Source organism: Oncorhynchus mykiss, chromosome 17, assembly GCF_013265735.2.
Source record: "Oncorhynchus mykiss isolate Arlee chromosome 17, USDA_OmykA_1.1, whole genome shotgun sequence".
Classification (NCBI taxonomy): domain Eukaryota; kingdom Metazoa; phylum Chordata; class Actinopteri; order Salmoniformes; family Salmonidae; genus Oncorhynchus; species Oncorhynchus mykiss.
The window spans coordinates 63,304,957-63,326,696 of record NC_048581.1 but is presented as its reverse complement, the minus strand read 5'-3'; the positions used below and the strand labels follow the sequence as shown (position 1 = coordinate 63,326,696).

The 21,740-nt window shown below is 42.2% G+C and overlaps 1 protein-coding gene across 4 annotated transcripts in view; it reads left to right on the top strand.

Moving 5' to 3' along the window:
- The window catches only part of LOC110494343 (AMP deaminase 2), an 81,135-nt gene that overhangs the window by 26,223 nt on the left and 33,172 nt on the right, over positions 1–21,740 (top strand). Inside the window, exon 1 of one of the 4 annotated variants that reach the window (XM_036950421.1) lies at positions 17,100–17,477. The exons of the other annotated variants lie outside the window; for them this stretch is intronic. The gene's annotated coding sequence lies outside the window, so the exon portion shown is untranslated. Of the gene's footprint in view, positions 1–17,099; positions 17,478–21,740 lie in introns of those variants that run through there. 4 annotated transcript variants of the gene reach the window in all.

The window sequence follows — 21,740 nt, the reverse complement described above, 5'->3', positions numbered from 1 at the left end:
CTACATACTGCCTGAATGCAGCTGCCTTCCACTGGGGCCTCATCAGACCACTGCAGCACATGACGCCAGCAGATATCTGGATTCAACCAATAAATATACTGTATGAAGTGATTTACAGTGCATTCAGAGAGTATTTAGACCCTTTGACTTTTTCCACATATTGTTACGTTATAGCCTTAGTCTAAAATTGACTAAATTGCTTTTTTCCCTTAGCAATCTACACACAGTACCCCATAATGACAATGCAAATATAGGTTTTTAGAGATTATTGCAAATGTATTAAAAATGAAACTGATATCACATTTACACATTTACATTTGCTCTGTTCATCTTTCCCTCGATCCTGAGTAGTCTCTCAGTCCTTGCCACTGAAAACATCCCCACAGCATGATGCTGCCAACACCATGCTTCACCATAGGGATGGGGCTAGGTTTCCTCACAATCCTGCGTTGCTGTACAGCTATTTTCGGGTCTCTCCAGAAATGTTTGATCTGGTTCAAGTCCAGGCTCTGGCTGGGCCACTCAAGGACATTCAGAGACTTGTCCCAAAGCCACTCCTGCGTTGTCTTGGCTGTGTGCTTATGGTCGTTGTCCTGTTGGAAGGTGAACCTTCCCCCCAGTCTGAGGTCCTGAGCGCTCTGGAGCAGGTTTTCATCAAGGATCTATCTGTACTTTTCACTGTTCATCTTTCCCTTGATTCTAACTAGTCTCCCAGTCCCTGCCGCTGAAAAACATCCCCACAACATGATGCTGCCAACACCATGCTTCCCCGTAGGGATGGTGCCAGGTTCTCTATAGACGTGAAGCTTGGCATTCAGGCCAAAAGGTCCTTTAGGTGCCTTTTGGCAAACTCCAAGCGGGCTGTCATGTACCTTTTACTGAGAAGTGGCTTGTGTCTGGCCACTCTACCATAAATGCCTGATTGGTGGAGTGCTGCAGAGATGGTTGTCCTTCTGGAAAGTTCTCCCATCTCCCCAGAGGAACTCTGGAGCTCTGTCAGAGTGACCATCGGGTCCTTGGTCACCTCCCTGACCAAGGCCCTTCTACCCCGATTGCTCCGTTTGGGCTGGCGGCAAATTCTAGGAAGAGTTTTGGTGGTTCCAGACCTTTTCCATTTAAGAATGATGGAGGCCACTGTGTTCTTGGGGACCTTCAATGCTGCAGAAATGTTTTGGTACCCTTCCCCAGATCTGTGCCTCAACACAATCCTGTCTCGGAGTTCTACGGACAATTCCTTTGAACTCATGGCTTGGTTTTTTCTCTGACATGCACTGTCAACTGTGGGACCTTATACAGACAGGTGTGTGCTTTTACAAATCATGTACAATCAATTGAATTTACCACAGGTAGTCTTCAATCAAGTTGTAGAAACTTCTCAAAGATGATCAATGGAAACAGGATGTACCTGAGCTCAATTTTGAGTCTCATAGCAAAGGGTCTGAATACTTATGTAAATAAGGTAATACATTTGCAAAGATTTCTAAAAACCTATTTTGTCATTATGGGGTATTGTGTGCAGATTGATGAGGAATAAGGCTGTAACGTAACAAAATGTAGAAAATTGGATGGGGTCTGAATACTTTCCGAATGCACTGTATATAATGTCCTACAGTATTTCCCCAGGGGGCTGGGGGAAAAAAACACTCCAGCATATCATTACTCTCCCCCTGTTGTCATACACTTCCAGCTTTTTAAAAGCAGCTGTGGGATCGAATTAGGATTTTTATTTGGATGGTTTTTGCTTTTGTCATCTCCGGTTCCATTGTTTTAATGTTCACATTAAAAACACACTAGCCTAATTCTCATCGTACTATGGTTTTAAATATTCAAATCTGTTGTTGTTACGTAACGTCCCAACACCTCATTTTTGTTAGGCTTATAGTGATGACCAGTTTATGGTAGGTTTTAATGATTAATGTTAACCTAACTAACCATCACTAAGCAAACCCTTGGTTATCAGTAGAGCTGTTGGTGTCCCTTTCTCCTCTCCCTGGCCCTCTGGTCTCCATACTGTAGTGTACCGTACAGTATAACAGCTTGTTTATCACCCCATGGACTTTGACCTACTACAAGGATGTGCCCCTCTCTCCTAGCTCAGTAAGAAAGGAAGGATAGAAACGTGATTGGAGAATCAGGGAGTGACTCCCACTTTTAACTCCTCTGCATATATGCCAGTGTGTGTTTGTGTAACTGCACGCGTGTGTTGAAAAGTGGCATAGTAAGTGACAGTTTTTTATTGCCACGGAGAGGCACTGTAGCGCAGTCTTCGTTGTGACTTAACAGTTTAGTTTGTGCAGTTTCTTACCCTAGCTATCGAGAACTTTCTGTCTCTCACGATTGGAGCAGTGCTGTTGTGACAAAGGGTCTTCCACAAAGAGATAAGGTAGGACAAACATTATTATATATTTTTCCTAACAAAGCAACACATAGGCTATCTATGATACATTAATTTATGATGGAATCTTGAACTGTAATATAGTTTGCCCTGGCTTGACATCATCAATGTGTTTGCTGTCATGGGACTGATCCTTTGTGCATGTTCAAATCTATAAGTGGCTTTGTTAAGCTTCACAATCAATTGTATATACTTATGGATGATTTGGACATGATGCTTAAAAAAATGCTTATCGGTCCAATGACTTGAATGGTATTGTGGCACAAATATTCATGAACCCCTTGAGTGATTGGTTGAGCCTTCTTTAGTCGCTCTGAGCCCTTACCAAAACACAAAACATAGCAGACAATTTCTCTCGCCTAGTCGGATCTGAAACCCCCTTTTGCCCTCAGAGCAGCCTCATTTCTTCAGGGCATGGACTCTACAGGGTGTCGAAAGCGCTCCACAGGGATGCTGGCCCATGTTAACACCCAATGCTTCCCACAGTTGTGTCAAGTTGGCTGGATGTCCTTTGGGTGGTGGACCATTCTTGATCACACAGGAAACTGTTGAGCGTGAAAAACCCAGCAGCAATGCAGTTCTTGACACAAACTGGTGTGCCTGGCACCTACTACCATACCCCGTTTAAAGGCACATGAGTATTTTGTCTTGCCCAGTCACCCTCTGAATGGGACACATACACAATCCATGTCTCAATTGTCTCAAGGCTTAAAAATCATTATTTAACCTGTCTCCTCCCTTTCATCTACACTGATTGAAGTGGATTAAACAAGTGACATCAATAAGGGGACATAGCTTTCACCTGGAATCACCTGGTCAGTCTATGTCATGGAATGAGCAGGTGTCCATAATGTTTTGTAATCTTCAGAAATGACTTCGTCCAAACAAAATATAATATAATCTTTACAATTATAGTGAAACTTCGAGGATTTATTTGAATAAGTTGGTTGAAATCTTCCTAGAGTTGACACAGTGTTGACGAAATGCTGAATTTTGGCACTTTAGCAAGCCTTTATTTATATTTAAAAACAATCAGATTTATTGAATTATTGATGTGGTATATATTAAAAGGCACTTAATTTAATTAAAATTCAATATTGGTGCATAATTTCCACTTAAAATATCAAAGGGACACAAAAGACACCCTTTTCGTGGAATGACCCATTTACCCCCTCACAATAGAAGTGTACAATAGAATTGGGACATTTTGTTAACTTACAATGTCCTGTACATCAACTCACTTACTCAATCACTTTTCCACCTATTCACTCACTCTTGCACACTGACTCACACAGGGGTGGGATATCACGTTTACTGCTCCTCACTCAGCTCACTGAGTAAACTGAACATTCCTGCAAGCCAAGGGCAGTTGTGGTCAGGGTCATATATCAGATACCCACTGTGTGGAGAGTCAGATTCTCTATAATACAGGTCAGGACTCTGTGAATGTGTATATTTACGGTACATGAGTGACAATTAAAAGCATAGGTGTTGTTTCCTGTTTGTGTCCCCTTCCAATGTGTGTTTGTGTCCCTATACTGCTGTACTGTGCTATCTGCCAACAGCACAGCCTCTAAATCAGTGCCCAGCCAGTCCTGCCAAGACTGAGCTGCCTCATAAACACCATCCATCATTGGAGAGGCTCTGAAAGACCGCAGATGATTGAGTTGGGGGGTTAGACGGGGGTCAAGGGACACCTCTCTTAGCCCTCCTAGTCGAGAAGGAGTTGTTTACAGCCCCTCTCTCTGATCTCAGACACATTCAGGAATGACCCTGCCGCCAGCTCAAGGTGGCCGGCTGAGCTGAATGGTTTAATATCCTGAGTTAAGAGCTATGGCGCAGTGTACGTTATGTGTAATGCGACTCGGGGCTGGGCTCTCTCTTTGCTATATTCAGATGCTGTGAGAGCTGGGCTAATTAGCATTAGTGGCTGGTGAGTGGTGGAGTGAGGGCTGGATCATAAGAGATGGGAGGGAGAAGAGGAGCAGGGACTCTTGGGTAGCCTGGGACAGTAAGCGTGTGATTTTAGGGGAAGCGTAGACGATAGGGGTGTAACGGTTCACCAAACCCATGGTTTGCTATGTATTGCGGTTTTGGGTTCACAGTTCGGTTTCGGTACAGCGGGAAAATTAAATGCCATTCCAATGTTCAGCTTTCACAATGTTCAGCATTGTCTTTTGTAACCGGATTCTTATGTTGGGGCTCTCAAGTTTCCCCTCTAATGCTGCGTTTGTAACCATGTGGGAGGTGGGAATTTACCGGTTGTGAAGTCGTAAATACCAGTTCAAATGACATTTTATTGGTCACATATAGAGGTCGACCGATTATGATTTTTAACACCGATACCGAATATTGGAGGACCAAAAAAAGCCGATACCGATTAATTGCCCAATTTAAAATAAAATAAAATGTATTTGTAATAATGACCATTACAACAATACTAAATGAACACTTATTTTAACTTAATATAATACATCAATAAAATCAATTTAGCCTCAAATAAATAATGAAACATGTTCAATTTGGTTTAAATAATGCAAAAACAAAGTGTTGGAGAAGAAAGTAAAAGTGCAATATGTGCCATGTAAGAAAGCTAATGTTTAAGTTCCTCAGAACATGAGAACATATGAAAGCTGGTGGTTCCTTTTAACATGAGTCTTCAATATTCCCAGGTAAGAAGTTTTAGGTTGTAGTTATTATAGGAATTATAGGACTATTTCTCTCTATACCATTTGTATTTCATTAACCTTTGACTATTGGATGTTCTTATAGGCACTTTAGTATTGCCAGTGTAACAGTATAGGTTCCGTCCCTCTCCTCGCTCCTCCCTGGGCTCGAACCAGGAACACAACGACAACAGCGACCTGCCTCTCTCTCGTTGCACTCCACAAGGAGACTGCCTGTTATGCTAATGCAGTAAGCCAAGGAAAGTTGCTAGCTAGCGTTAAACGTATCTTGTAAAAAACAATCAATCATAATCACTAGTTAACTACACATTGTTGATGATTACTATATATTATCTAGCGTGTCCTGCTTTGCATATAATCTGACTGAGCATACAAGCATCTAAGTATCTGACTGAGCGGTGGTAGGCAGCAATGTCAGTCTCTCGATGTGCAAAACTGATAGAGACATACCCCAAGCGACTTACAGCTGTAATCGCAGCAAAAGGTGGCGCTACAAAGTATTAACTTAAGGGGGCTGAATAGTTTTGCACGCCCAATTTTTCAGTTTTTGATTTGTTAAAAAAGTTTGAAATATCCAATAAATGTCGTTCCACTTCATGATTGTGTCCCACTTGTTGTTGATTCTTCACAAAAAAATACAGTTTTATATCTTTATGTTTGAAGCCTGAAATGTGGCAAAAGGTCGCAAAGTTCAAGGGGGCCGAATACTTTTGCAAGGCACTGTAAATATAATAGGCCTAGCCTATAGAAAGCTGATAGGATCCTCCTCTTTTTAATAGAAGCCAACACTCTGTTTTCTCACGCAATTGCATAGCCTATAGAAATGTTGCGCAACATGAGCTCATGGCTCTCATTAAGTGTTTGATTCGATTTTCAATTACATTTGCATTGATGTCAGAGTGATTAGAGGGACACTAGAGTGCAGAGTACCAGGCAGTTAGCAAATTTGGCCATCTGCAGCATCAGAGCTTGGAGAAGCCTTATTACCGTAACTAAATGGCCATGTGGAATTTGACTGCCTTCATGACTCGTATTCCCGCCCGTTTGGCGGGAATACAGTCACCGTAAGAGCCCCAATCACATACATATATTTAGCAGATGTTATTGTGGGTGAAGTGAAATGCTTGTGCTTAAGAGCTAGAAGCAGAGCTGTCATGTCTGTGGGCACCATCTTGCTCAAACCCAGGATGCATTGATGTGATTTGAAATCGTTTAGAAATGCTGATTGGCTAATGGTGAACAATATGTAAACTAAAAGTACAGCTATCATGCTTGTAAGCAAATTATAGAGCTAAAAAAAAACATGTGAATAGATCATCTTTTGTTTTTGCATTTAATTGCAGAAAATGCTGTTGTACAAGCCATTTCCATAATAGGGGATGTCAGAGGTCACCATGTGGGAGAAGTGGGTGCTCAGGATGAGAGACGAGTTTCCCACTAGTAATTACAAGTTTGAGGTAGGGCTGGGCGATATGGCCTAAAAGTAATATATTTTTTAATATCCATTTTTTTCAGAGGTTTGGACAATTCACAATATATATTAAAGTTAGTGAGGGAGATTACATACACTTAGGTTGGAGTCATTAAAACTTGTTTTTCAACCACTCCAAAAAAATTATTGTTAACAAACAATAGTTTTGGTAAGTTGGTTAGGACATCTACTTCGTGCATGACACAAGTCATTTTTCCAACAATTGTTTACAGACAGATTATTTCACTTATAATTCACTGTATCATGGATGTTGACCGGGGTATGGGTAGCCAGGTGGAAAGCATGGCCATCCATAGAAAAATGCTTATTGAAATGGTCAATTATCGGGGATTTATCGGTGGTGAAAGTGTTTCCTAGCCTCAGTAGAGTGGGCAGCTGGGAGGAGGTGCTCTTATTCTCCATGGACTTTATAGTGTCCCAGAACTTTTTGGAGTTTTTGCTACAGGATGCACATTTCTGTTGAAAAAGCTAGCCTTAGCTTTCCTAACTGCCTGTGTATATTGGTTCCTAACTTCCCTGAACAGTTTCATATCGCGGGGGCTATTCGATGCTAATGCAGTACTCCACAGGATGTTTTTGTGCTGGTGAAGGGCAGTCAGGTCTGGAGTGAACCAAGGGCTATATCTGTTCCTGTTTCAAATGTTTTTTTAACGGGGCATGCTTATTTAAGATGGTGAGCAAAGCACTTTTAAAGAATAACCAGGCATCCTTTCCTGACAGAATGATAAGGCTGTAACGTAACAAAATGTGATGAATATTCTTTCGAACGCACTGTACGCAAGAATCGGAATGCATGACTTGCCATCAGTACTTGAAAACTTGTGAATAAAACAGTAAATACATTGTGCTCCGTACATGCATACGATATGCTACAATAGAAACGACAACACAATATACAGAAAATAATGCACTTAATAGGAATGCACAAGTTAATATTTGTCAGGAGAACAATAATGAAGGCAATGCGAGCGCCAGCCAGAAAATGTGCCAGGGAGAAAAAGTTTGTGCAAGAGTGTGCAAATGTCTATATACTTGATCTGGGGAAACACTGGGGGGGCTCTCGTCGGAGAGAGAAGTTTTGTCCTGCTCAGTAAAGCCTTGAACATAAATTGTCCGCAACAGTGAAATGGGCTACTTCTATGTGAATTAATGAGGAGGCGGAACATACCTCAATTCAAACTGTTGTTAGAAAATACAACTTGTTAGAAAATAATTTGAATATTGACAAGTTGAAACATAGCCTATAGATAATCAGCAGGCAATATACTGTACACAGGCACCATTTTTGATTCCACTAAATGATGCAAAATTATCTTATGGACCGATAAGCATGACCAGTCAAATGTATTTACATCCACTGGTGTTTCCATCAATGAAAAGGCTAGAAAGCATTATTTTGCAATGGGAGTTTTTTGTCTTCTGGACAATTGGATCACGTCAATTTTATTTATCGGCTTTCCTATTTTTTTTATTTTCGGACAAAAGCCAGCTATTACCGGCTAGCGGAAACCCTCGGACAAATATACACTGGAGTTGCTTACCAAGACGACATTGAATGTTCCCGAGGGGCCTAGTTACAGTTTTGAACTATATCAGCTTGAAAGTATATGGCAAGACTTGAAAATGGCTGTCTAGCAATGATCACCCACCAACTTGACAGATCTTGAAGAATTGAATATATTATACAATCCATGTGTGCAAAACTCTTAGACTTACCCAGAAAGACTCACAGCTATAATCGCTGCCAATGGTGATTCTGACATGTATCGACTCAGGCGGTTGATACTTATCTAATCAAGACAGTGTTTTATTTTTCATGAATTTTGTACAAAATGTTCTTCCACTTGGACATTCGAGTATTTTGTGTAAATTGTTGATAAAAAATGACAATTAAATCCATTTTAAATGACACTTTGTAACACAACAAAATGTAGAAAAAGATCAAGGGTTGTGAATACTTTCTGAAGACAATGTATGTACACTACATGATCAAAAGTTAGTTGCTAGTCGAACATCTCATGTGCATGAATATGGAGTTGGTCCCCCCCTTTGCTGCTATAACAGCCTCCACTCTTCTAGGAAGGCTTTCCACTAGATAGATGTTGGAACATTGCTGCGGGGACTTGCTTCCATTCAGCCACAAGAGTATTAGTGAGGTCAGGCACTAATGTTGGGGATCGATTAGGCCTGACTCGCAGTCAGCGTTCCAATTCATCCCAAAGGTGTTCAATGAGGTTGAGGTCAGGGCTCTGCAGACCAGTCAAGTTCTTCCACACTGATCCCGACAAACCATTTTCCTTGCTTCCTCGCTTTGTGCACGAGGGAATTGTCATGCTGAAACAGCGAAGGGCCTTTCCCAAACTGTTGACACAAAGTTGGAAGGACAGAATAGTCTAGAATGTCATTATATTCTGTAGCATTTAGATTTCCCAAACTGGAATTAAGGGGCCTAGCCCAAACCATGAAAAACAGCCCCAGGCTTGTGTGGCCTACCACTACGAGGCTGAGCCGTTGTTGTTCCTAGAAGTTTCCAATTCACAATAACAGCACTTACAGTTGACCAGGGCAGCTCTAGCAGGGCAGAAATTTGATGAACGGACTTGTTTGAAAGGTGGCATCCTATGACGGTGCCACGTTTAAAGTCACTGAGCTCTTCTGTGAGGCCATTCTACTGCCAGTGTTTGTCTATAGAGATTGCATGAATGTGTGCTAGATTATATACACCTGTCATCCAACGGGTGTGGCTTATGCCAAATCCACTCATTTGAAGGGGTGTCCACATACTTTTTGTGTGTATATACAGTAACAGTCAAAAGTTTGGACACACCTACTCATTCAAGGGTTTTTCTTTATTTTTACTATTTTCGACATTGTAGAATAATAGTGACAACATCAAAACAATTAAATAACACATATGGAATCATGTAGTAAGCTAAAATATGTTAAACAAATCAATATATACAGTTGAAGTCGGAAGTTTACATACACTTTTGCCAAATACAGTTAAACTCAGTTTTTCACAATTCCGGACATTTAATCCTAGTAAAAATTCCCTGTTTTAGGTCAATTAGGAATGGAATCATGTAGTCACCAAAAAAGTGTTAAACATATTTTAGATTCTTCAAAGTAGCCACCCTTTGCCTCGATGACAGCTTTGCACACTCTTGGTATTCTCTCAACCAGCTTCATGAGGAATGCTTTTCCAACAGTCTTGAAGGTGTTCCCACATATGCTGAGCACTCGTTGGCTGTCTTTCCTTCACTCTGGGGTCCAGGTCATCTGATGCAGCACTCCATCACTCTCCTTCTTGGTCAAATAACCCTTACACAGCCTCGAGGTGTGTGTTGGTTCATTGTCCTGTTGAATAATAAATGATAGTCTCACTAAGCGCAAACCAGATGGAATGGCGTATCGATGCAGAATGCTGTGATAGCCATGCTGGATAAGTGTGCCTTGAATTCTAAATAAATCCCAGACAGTGTCACCAGCAAAGCACATCACACCTCCTCCTCAATTCTTAATGGTGGGAACCACACATGCGGAGATCATCCGTTCACCTACTCTGCGTCTCACAAAGACACGGCGGTTGGAACCAAAAATCTCAAATTTGAACTCATCAGACCAAAGGACAGTTTTCCACCGGTCTAATGTCCATTGTTCGTGTTTCTTGGCCCAAGTGGTTTCTTTGCAGCAATGCAACCATGAAGGCCTGATTCACGCAGTCTTCTCTGAACATGCCAGCTCTGCTGGCAACAATTTCATTGCACTTTTTTGCCGATGTTTACTGACACCGGCCATATTCAACGGGTGTTGTACACTAGCTTAAGACATGTAGCTAGCTAGATAGATAAACAATTAACCTAGCTAGGTAAACAACGTGTAAGGTCACCCACGTCAGGTAACGTTAGTTAAAGAGCCAGCCAGCTAACGTTAGCTAGTTAAACAACAATGAACATAGTACCAAATCATGTCGTTACTACCCTGCATGAATCTGCTGGGAGCTAACCAACCAGATTCAGTGTTAGCTAGCTAACATTAGGCTCTAACTAGCAATGCAAACGGCTCTGGGATACGAATAATAACGTCATACACGTAACGTTATCCAGGGAGCCAGCCAGCTAATGTTAGCTAGCTAGCTAACGATACACTTTAGCTTGAAATGAAACCGCTTTCTTTCAAAATGAGAAATGTGTAACATCTGAAAATGTAGCTAGCTAGACTATCTTATGTTTATACGTCATCATGCTTGATGGACGCATCTCCCTGTTACAGATGCCATGCCACAGTTGTCCTTAGTTTAAAGATGTAATCCAGAGACAGATGTTTTCTCCATCTCTTTAGCTATCATACTCTAATTCCACTGATTTCAAAACTCGATCCTCCAGAAAGTGGAGAGTAACACTTATGCAGCTCCACTACACGATACATAAAAAAACTGCATTCGACAGGATTACCAACACAGACTGACCAGCTCAAATAGTCAGAAGCCGTCTATATGGCAGATCAATCCAAACTCCTCTCTCGGCATGTCCAGCCCATCCATTATTTCAGCCAAACATGTCTAGTGGAAACGTTGCTGTCTTTTTCTGAGGCTAAACCAACTAGGCTTGTAATTTAACAATTTGTGTTGTATTTACAGACAATAACAAACGTGTATGCTAAGGCACATGAAAGTTGACATGTTCCAGAAGTCATTCTGCCAAAAAACACATTTTGATGCAAAACATTTTTTATGCACAAATACCTCTCCTGTGAAGTAGTGACACACGACAAATGCCTAGTTTCCTGAAACGAGTCACAAATATGATCACATGAACAGCATGTGGGGTGGCAGGTAGCCTAGTGGTTAGAGAGTTGGGCCAGTAACTGAAGGGTTGCTGGATCGTAATCCCCGAGCTGACAAGGCAAAACAAATCTGTCGTTCTGCCCCTGAACAAGGCAGTTAACTCTACAGGATTGGTTGGTCCCCTACGGGACGGTTGAGCTAACATAGGCTAATGCGATTAGCCTGAGGTGGTAAGTAACAGAACATTTCCTAGGACATAGACATATCTGATATTGGCAGAAAGCTTAAATTCTTGTTAATCTAACTGCTCTGTCCAATTTACAGTAGCTATTACAGTAAAATAATACAATGCTATTGTTTGAGGGGAATGCACAGTTATGAACTTGACAAGTTATTAATAAACCAATTAGGCACATTTGGGTAGTCTTGATACAAAATGTTGAACATAAATGCAATGGTTCATTGGATTAGTCCAACACTTTGCACATACCCAGCTGCCATCTAGACCTGACCTAAAATAAATAATGGATTTATTGTGATGTATATTCCGTTAAATTTAGACTTTTTTTAAATGTAGATGTTTCAAAGGCGCACATCAGCGGCTTGTATATGTGGAGGCCTGGAGATGCTAAACGTGTTTATGTAAATTGCAGTCAATTATTGTGAGATTGACAATCTTTTGCATGACAATAACTGGCTGTCAAAATGTCATGATAGCCACAGCCCTACTCACAACTTGCTTTAATTTCAGGTTTGATCATAGAAGCATTGGGAGTAACATAAGACCATAGTAGCCTATACAGTTTTATATATTTTATGATGCCTCTTGCACTGAGATGCAGTGTCATAGACCACTCCTGCCACTCGGGAGCCCACAGTTGGATGCTACTATTAAATGTTTTGAAATCCCGTCTTCGAAAAAGCTGAAGGATCTTGACAGGCACACCTTGGCAAGGAGTCATTTCAATATTTCGTGTAGAACAGAAGTGAAGAGTTTCTGTCAGACAAGCCCTCTGTCATTCCTTTGTTGTGCAAGCCCCCATCCCCCCTGTCCATACTGATTGGCTCATCAATAAGTGAACAAGCCCCAGAGCAGGAGGTTCTCCTCTGTGTCTCACTCTTCCTTTCTTTCATTTCACTCACTCTCTTTCCATTTTTCTTAATGATATTGCCTTTGCTATCCTCCTCACTGTTATTTTTGCTTTTTCTCTCTTTGTACTCTGTTCCTTGTCTCTGCCTCTCTTTTGAGTTATTACTCTCAGTAATGTGACATTATGTAGGCCTATTGTCAACAGTGACAGTAAAACTAACAACTAACATGCCCTGTGTATACTATCTTCATGAAATCCAGCCACTAAAGGCCTGCCCTATCACTCAACCATCATGAAGCTACTTTCTTTGAGCATGTTTATTTTCAGTGGGATGAGATGGGATGCTTTGCTTGCTAGTGCTTACTCTCTTTTTGCGTAAATACTGTGTTTCCTTCTGCTATGGCGCATTTTCTGCACCAATAATTAACAAGGATTTATGGAGATGTGGTTTGGTTGGCCCAGCTCTATTGCATCACAAGCTACGCCCTCTAACCACACAGCGAGAGGGGCGTATTGTATCCCCGTATCCTGTGGGCTCCCAATGTCACGTGTCATGGGAAAGTTTGGAAGACCAGTACTGTGTGTGTGTGTGTGTGTGTGTGTGTGTGTGTGTGTGTGTGTGTGTGTGTGTGTGTGTGTGTGTGTGTGTGTGTGTGTGTGTGTGTCTGAAAGTTTGAGGAAAGGCATATCTAGGTCAGCTTTCTTTTTCAGTTAACATCTGGTGCATTCTGGAGTAGGGATTTCAGTGGAGGGTTGTGAAGGGTTTGGGTGAAGAATCCTGTTTTAGTTTAGAAAAAGGACAATTTCTAGTATTGTCAACTTTGTCAGATCTTCACACAGATGACAATCATCAAGCCCTCAATGTCCTATCTCGTAGTGTGTCATAACTCATAAAATGGGTTTCTCAGACAATATTTTTCTCTTGTATCAAGAGTAATTCAATAAAATTGAGTAATCAGTTGACTTAGCAACCAGTGTGAAACCAATCTCCCAGATATCAGATTTATATTGCATTACATAACACAAGCCAGATTAGGGTCACCCTACCTGTGTTACCCCCAGAAGAACTGAAAAAAACAGTACCTTGTAATGCTATGATTTCACTTGGAAAGGCCCATCACTGCCTTTTAGGGATGTCGTTTTACGACGACATGATTCAGTGCTTCAGTGTGTGTCAGTGTGACATAGACCTGGAGGAAACAGTAAGAGTTTGGGTTCTGGCAGGACAGAACATGACTCAAGCCAGTTATTGTAGGTTAGCTCAACTTTTGTGCAATTATATGTATTTATACTTGCAGGTTTTGCACAAAAAACAGGAACTGTCCGGAACCCCAGACCCTTGTCTAGACGTGTTGTTTGTCTGGTCTGTGCCTGTGTCTCTCTGCTTAGGTTTATATGCTTATCTGTGGGGATTGTGTGTGTGTAGGGCAGGGGGGTCAAACTCATTCCCTGGAGGGCATAGTGTCTGCAGGTTTTCTATTCAATTAAGCCCTAGACAACCAGGTGTGGGGAGTTCCTTACTAATTAGTGACCTTAATTCATCAATCAAGTACAAGGGAGGAGCAAAAACCTGCAGACACTCGGCCCTCTTTGGAATGAGCTTGACACACGTGCATTAGGGGGCCCACCCACGGTGCTCAGAATGACAGGAATCACATTTAGATTGTGATAATGCATCTTAACAGAACATGTAACTCATGTAATGAAGCAGCCAATAAAACTTCATTTTCAAATATTTGCCAAAATGCAATACCTGGGAAAACACCATTCAAAACAGCGCACCTGACAGTGGTTCCATATGTGGCAGAGATGAAAATCTATGGTAGAAACTTAGAAAGAAGGGAATCTAAAGATGCAACAACTATTATCGGTTTCAAAATGGATGTTTTGAGAATGGATACTTCCTCCTGCTCACATTGTAAAGTGGTGGGTGACACACTGATAGCCTGTTGCCTGCACTTGAATAGGGAATAGGAAGTGAGCTTCAATTACCAGTTGAGAAAAAAAAAATAGCATCTCTTTTCAATCGTGCACCAAAACAGTTTTTAACATGCGATTGCATTTCGAATTCTTATGAATGGGCTTATAAAAGCATGTTTTACTCCAGCAGCAACCAGCTGAGGAGCTGCAGGAGAACTCCTGATCAAAATTGTCTATGTATGCTGTGCGCGTGTGATAGTTGTGTTGGATAAATAAGATACATGATGACTAATGAAAATACACACAGGCCATTTTAATTTCACTAAATTCAGCCAATTAACCTATAGACCGATTAGCATGACGGTCAGATATATTTACATCGACTGGTATTTCCATCAATGAATAAAAAGCATTCTTTTGCGATCAGATTTTGGCCTGCTACAGTTTTATTTATCGGCTTTTCATTTTTTAATCTGCCAAAAGCCGTTAAATAGAAACCCTGGTGTGTGTGACCTTGTGTCTTCCTTCTCTGCTATGAGTGGAATTTCCCTCTGTTGTCATTTTCACTCCCGTCACTTAGTCCTTAGCTTCTCATTCTAACAAGATTCACTACATGCTTATACTCTTAGCCTTGCCTAAAGACAGGTCAGATAATAAAGGGGTGAGAATAGAAAGACTCCTACAGAGTTCCAGCAGTGTTCTAGGGAGGGATGACCCAGCCTGAAACAGGCTTCCCTTTAACAGCAGTCATGTGAGGAAGGAAGCAAGAAATACCCACTTCCCCCTGCCTGCTGGCCTGCCTGGCTCCTTACAGGCTGCATTAGAGCAGAGGGCTGTCTGCTGTCATGGATGACAGGTTACATACTGGTGTACTAGTGTACTCACTCCTATCCCATCATATATACTGTAGACCACTGTGTAGAGTAAGCTACAGTACCAGTCAAAGTTTTGGACACACCTACTCATTCAAGGGTTTTTCTTTATTTGTACTATTTTTGACATTGTAGAATAATAGTGACGACATCAAAACTATGAAATACCACATATGGAATCATGTAGTAACCAAAAATATGTTAAACAACTCAATATATATATTAGATTTTAGATTCTTCTAAGTAGCCACCCTTTGCCTTGATGACAGCTTTGTACACTCTTTGCATTCTCTCAGCCAGCTTCATGAGGAATGCTTTTCCAACCGTCTTGAATGAGTTCCCACCTATGCTGAGCAGTTGTTGGCTGCTTTTCCTTCACTCTGCGGTCCAACTCATCCCAAACCATCTCATTTGGGTTGAGGTCAGGTGATTGTAGAGGCCAGGTCATCTGATGCATCACTCTCCTTGGTCAAATAGCCCTTACACACCCTGGAGTTGTGTTTTGGGTCATTATCCTGATTAAAATAAATGATAGTCCCACTAAACACAAACCAGGTGGGATGGCGTATCGCTGCAGAATGCTTTGGTAGCCATGCTGGGTAAGTGTGCCTTGAATTCTAAATACATCATTGACAGTGTCACCATCACACCTCCTCCTCTTCCATGCTTCACGGTGGGAACCACATATGCAGAGATAATCTGTTCACTTACTCTGCGTCTCAGAAAGACACGGCGGACTCAGACATTTGGACTCATCAGACCAAAGGATAGATTTCCACCGGTCTAATGTCCATTGCTCGTGTTTCATGGCCCGAGCAAGGCTCTTCATCTTATTGGTGTCCTTTAGTAGTGGTTTCTTTTCAGCAATTCGACCATGAAGTCCTGATTCACACACTCTTCTGAACAGTTGATGTTGAGATGTGTCTGTTACTTGAACTCATTTATTGAAGCATTTATTCGGGCTGCAATCTGAGGTGCATTTAACTCTAATTAACTTATCCTCTGCAGCAGAGGTAGCTCTGGGTCTTCCTTTCCTGTGGTGGTTGTTGTGAGAGCCAGTTTCATCATAGCGCTTGATGGTTTTTGCGACTGCACTTGAAGAAACTTTCAAAGTTCTTAATTTTCCGTATTGACTGACCTTTATGTCTTAAAGTAATGATGGACTGTCGTTTCTCTTTGCTTATTTGAGCTGTTCTTGCCATAATATGGACTTTTACCAAAGAGGGCTATCTTCTGTATACCGCCTCTACCTTGTCACAGCACATCTAATTGGCTCAAACGCATTCAGAAGGAAAAAAAGCTGTCATCAAGGCAAAGGGTAGCTACTTTGACGAATCTCAAATATAAAACATATTTTGATTTGGTTAACACTTTTTTGGTTACCACATGATTCCATGTGTGCTATTTCATAGTGTAGATATCTTTACTATTATTCTGCAATGTAGAAAATAGTAAAAAATAAAGAAAACCCTTGAATTAGTAGGTGTGTCCAAACTTTTGACTGGTACTGTATATGGAAATTCTAAAAGGTGTTCACTGTTCACATTTGCAGAATCTTAAATATAAGCTATGTACACATTCCGGCACTATAGGCTACTTTCTATTCATGCAGACTAAACCAAATACTCATGAATGTAAAGAACACAAAGAAACAAACTACTTTCATATAATTTAGGCTACATATGAACACACAGCATGCGGTAATGCTGTGATGAGTATGGGGAGGGAGATAAACTGAAGAGGAGGAGAGAAGGAGTGGTGAGAGAAACCCATCCTTCTCCATTTTACAGCACAATGAAGTGGTGCAGCCCGTCTCCCACCCCTTTACGCCACGTGGTACGATCCAGACCAGTGTCGGAGGTATTTAAATCCTGGAGCCTGAAGCTTGTGCTGTTCGTGTACAGAAAACCGTCCTAATCCAGGAAGCAGCACAGACACAGAGACAGAGAGGAGGGGGGAAGGAGAGGAAAAACATACTCAGTGCAAAACGTGACCGAGTGGGAAAAAGAGACCGTGATAAGAGGATCAGAGAGCGAGAGAAGACACAGTGAATCCCGCTGCTGCAGCATATGTGAGGGTGAGGGCACCCTGTCACTCTCTGTCATCACTCTCTCTCCACGTCTTCTGTGTCGGCGGGGGAGGGAGCAGCAGCCGTCCCGGGCCTGGTGGCATGTCCCAGCATCCCACAGGAGCTCACGCAAGCCCACCGCACGCACCTCCACCACGACCGTGAGGTACTGTAACCGCAACCACACCAAGAGAGATGAGTCTTGTGTTTATGTTCCCTCAGAGTGATGATGTAGCCAGCTATCTTATCCTTAGTGGATAACATGGCCATGTTGTTAGTGTGCTAGTTGTGTGGTGGAGTCCGTTTCTATATTGTACCTTGCTCCACTACTTCTGAGACAGGAGCGGGATATACACACATACACATTGAAAACACAACACACATGGAGGCACCATCAGTCGATAGAGCAGGAAACTACCCGGCCAGTCTGTCGCTAGTATTGCCGGTCTCAGTCTCTCGACTGGGGTGACGCTGTGTGTGACTCCACAGGGCTGTATGTGTTTTGGTGAGGGGTAGATCTCCTAAGAGAGAATTTTGCCTGTGTGTGATGACAGCTGATATTCGTGACGTAAGTAAAGTTGCAATGACCTTTCAAAAGTCCTCCATTCATGTAACGATCGTCGTTGGTGGAAGGAAGAGTGGACCAAAGCGCAGCGTGGAAAGTGTGCATGATATTTATTTTCAAGAAACACTGAAACAAAAATAACAAATCCAAAAACGAAAGCGAACAGTTCCATCAGGCACAGACACTAAACAGAAAATAACACCCCACAAATCCCAAATGAAAAATAACAACTTATATATGATCCCCAATCAGAGACAACGATAGACAGCTGCCTCTGATTGGGAACCACACTCTGGAAAAAACAACAAAGAAATAGAAAACAGATTTTCCCACCCGAGTCACACCCTGACCTAACCAAACATAGAGAATAAATAAGGATCTCTAAGGTCAGGGCGTGACAGTACCCCACCCAAAGGTGCAAACGTGAACCTATGGTGGGCACATGTAGATGACATGTTGTCTTTATATGTAGATTATATTTTGGTTTTATATTTCATATTTGATTGATGATTAGGCCTATGACTTTTGATTCCACTTTGGCTACCTTGCACCATATTGCCCTCTCTTGCTATATCTTAAACTTTATGCCCTTGTGCAGATCTTCTCTCTAAACAATATTCATGATAGTTTGAATGAGTTGAGTAAACTACACTGTTGTTAGCTTCTCAGTCTGTACTGTACTGTCCCTGGAAGACTCTCCACATAGTTCACCTAGATCCAGTCCACTTTGTACCACTGGTCAACTAATCATCCAAACCTCTGATTAGTGAATCAGGTGTGCTGGTGGTGGAATACATGACATGAACTGGTTAGGGGGAGGACAGGTTTGAGAAGGGAAAGACTAAATGGACTTTTCTGACCAACATCCCATTGACAGCCTGTCTGGCCAAAACTTAAAACGGACTCTAACCTAACCTAGAGACAGCAGGTGTAGTAGAGAGAGTCGAAAACCGCAGGTCCGGGACAAGGTAGCACGTCCGGTGAACAGGTCAGGGTTCCATAGCCGCAAGCAGAACAGTTGAATCTGGAGCAGCAGCACGACCAGGTGGACTGGAGACAGCAAGGAGTCATCAGGCCAGGTACAGTGCCTTGCGAAAGTATTCGGCCCCCTTGAACTTTGCGACCTTTTGCCACATTTCAGGCTTCAAACATAAAGATATAAACCTGTATTTTTTTGTGAAGAATCAACAACAAGTGGGACACAATCATGAAGTGGAATGACATTTATTGGATATTTCAAACTTTTTTAACAAATCAAAAACTGAAAAATTGGGTGTGCAAAATTATTCAGCCCCCTTAAGTTAATACTTTGTAGCGCCACCTTTTGCTGCGATTACAGCTGTAAGTCGCTTGGGGTATGTCTCTATCAGTTTTGCACATCGAGAGACTGACATTTTTTCCCATTCCTGCTTGCAAAACAGCTCGAGCTCAGTGAGGTTGGATGGAGAGCATTTGTGAACAGCAGTTTTCAGTTCTTTCCACAGATTCTCGATTGGATTCAGGTCTGGACTTTGACTTGGCCATTCTAACACCTGGATATGTTTATTTTTGAACCATTCCATTGTAGATTTTGCTTTATGTTTTGGATCATTGTCTTGTTGGAAGACAAATCTCCGTCCCAGTCTCAGGTCTTTTGCAGACTCCATCAGGTTTTCTTCCAGAATGGTCCTGTATTTGGCTCCATCCATCTTCCCATCAATTTTAACCATCTTCCCTGTCCCTGCTGAAGAAAAGCAGGCCCAAACCATGATGCTTCCACCACCATGTTTGACAGTGGGTATGGTGTGTTCAGGGTGATGAGCTGTGTTGCTTTTACGCCAAACATAACGTTTTGCATTGTTGCCAAAAAGTTCAATTTTGATTTCATCTGACCAGAGCACCTTCTTCCACATGTTTGGTGTGTCTCCCAGGTGGCTTGTGGCAAACTTTAAACGACACTTTTTATGGATATCTTTAAGAAATGGCTTTCTTATTGCCACTCTTCCATAAAGGCCAGATTTGTGCAATATACGACTGATTGTTGTCCTATGGACAGAGTCTCCCACCTCAGCTGTAGATCTCTGCAGTTCATCCAGAGTGATCATGGGCCTCTTGGCTGCATCTCTGATCAGTCTTCTCCTTGTATGAGCTGAAAGTTTAGAGGGACGGCCAGGTCTTGGTAGATTTGCAGTGGTCTGATACTCCTTCCATTTCAATATTATCGCATGCACAGTGCTCCTTGGGATGTTTAAAGCTTGGGAAATCTTTTTGTATCCAAATCCGGCTTTAAACTTCTTCACAACAGTATCTCGGACCTGCCTGGTGTGTTCCTTGTTCTTCATGATGCTCTCTGCGCTTTTAACGGACCTCTGAGACTGTCACAGTGCAGGTGCATTTATACGGAGACTTGATTACACACAGGTGGATTGTATTTATCATCATTAGTCATTTAGGTCAACATTGGATCATTCAGAGATCCTCACTGAACTTCTGGAGAGAGTTTGCTGCACTGAAAGTAAAGGGGCTGAATAATTTTGCACGCCCAATTTTTCAGTTTTTGATTTGTTAAAAAAGTTTGAAATATCCAATAAATGTCGTTCCACTTCATGATTGTGTCCCACTTGTTGTTGATTCTTCACAAAAAAATACAGTTTTATATCTTTATGTTTGAAGCCTGAAATGTGGCAAAAGGTCGCAAAGTTCAAGGGGGCCGAATACTTTCGCAAGGCACTGTAGTCCTGACGCATGGTCCTAGGGCTCTGGTCCACCGAGAGAAGCGAGAGAGAGAGAGAGAGAATTAGATAGAGCATACTTAAATTCACCCAGGACACCGGATAAGACAGGAGAAATACTCCAGATATAACAAACTGACCCTAGCCTCCCGACACATTAAAGTATTGCAGCATAATTTCTGGAGCCTGAGACAGGAGGGGTCTTGTGACACTGTGGCCCTAGGACTAGTTCCCTGGACAGGGCCAACCAGGCAGGATATAACCCCACCCACTTTGCCAAAGCACAGCCCCCACACCACTAGAGGGATATCTTCAACCACCAACTTACTACCCTGAGACAAAGATTTCCCCCACGGCACGACCCCGAGGGGGGCGCCAACCCGGGGGGGCGCCAACCCGGACAGGAAGATTATGTCAGAGACTCAACTAGGCGTCGACCGATTTATGATGTTTCAACGCCATGCTTCACAGTAGGTATGGTGTTCTTTGGATGCAACTCAGCATTCTTTGTCCTCCAAACACGACGAGTTGAGTTTTTACCAAAAAGTTATATTCTGGTTTCATCTGACCATATGACATTCTCCCAATCTTCTTCTGGATCATCCAAATGCTCTCTAGCAAACTTCAGACGGGCCTGGACATGTACTGGCTTAAGCAGGGGGACACGTCTGGCACTGCAGGATTTGAGTCCCTGGCGGCGTAGTGTGTTACTGATGGTAGGCTTTGTTACTTTGGTCCCAGCTCTCTGCAGGTCATTCACTAGGTCCCCCCGTGTGGTTCTGGGATTTTTGCTCACTCTTCTTGTAATAATTTTGACCCCATGGGGTGAGATCTTGCGTGGAGCCCCAGATCGAGGGAGATTATCAGTGATTTTATGTCTTCCATTTCCTAATAATTGCTCCCACAGTTGATTTCTTCAAACCAAGCTGCTTACCTATTGCAGATTCAGTCTTCCCAGCCTGGTGCAGGTCAACAATTTTGTTTCTGGTGTCCTTTGACAGCTCTTTGGTCTTGGCCATAGTGGAGTTTGGAGTGTGACTGTTTGAGGTTGTGGACAGGTGTCTTTTATACTGATAACAAGTTCAAACAGGTGCCATTAATACAGGTAACGAGTGGAGGGCAGAGGAGCCTCTTAAAGAAGAAGTTACAGGTC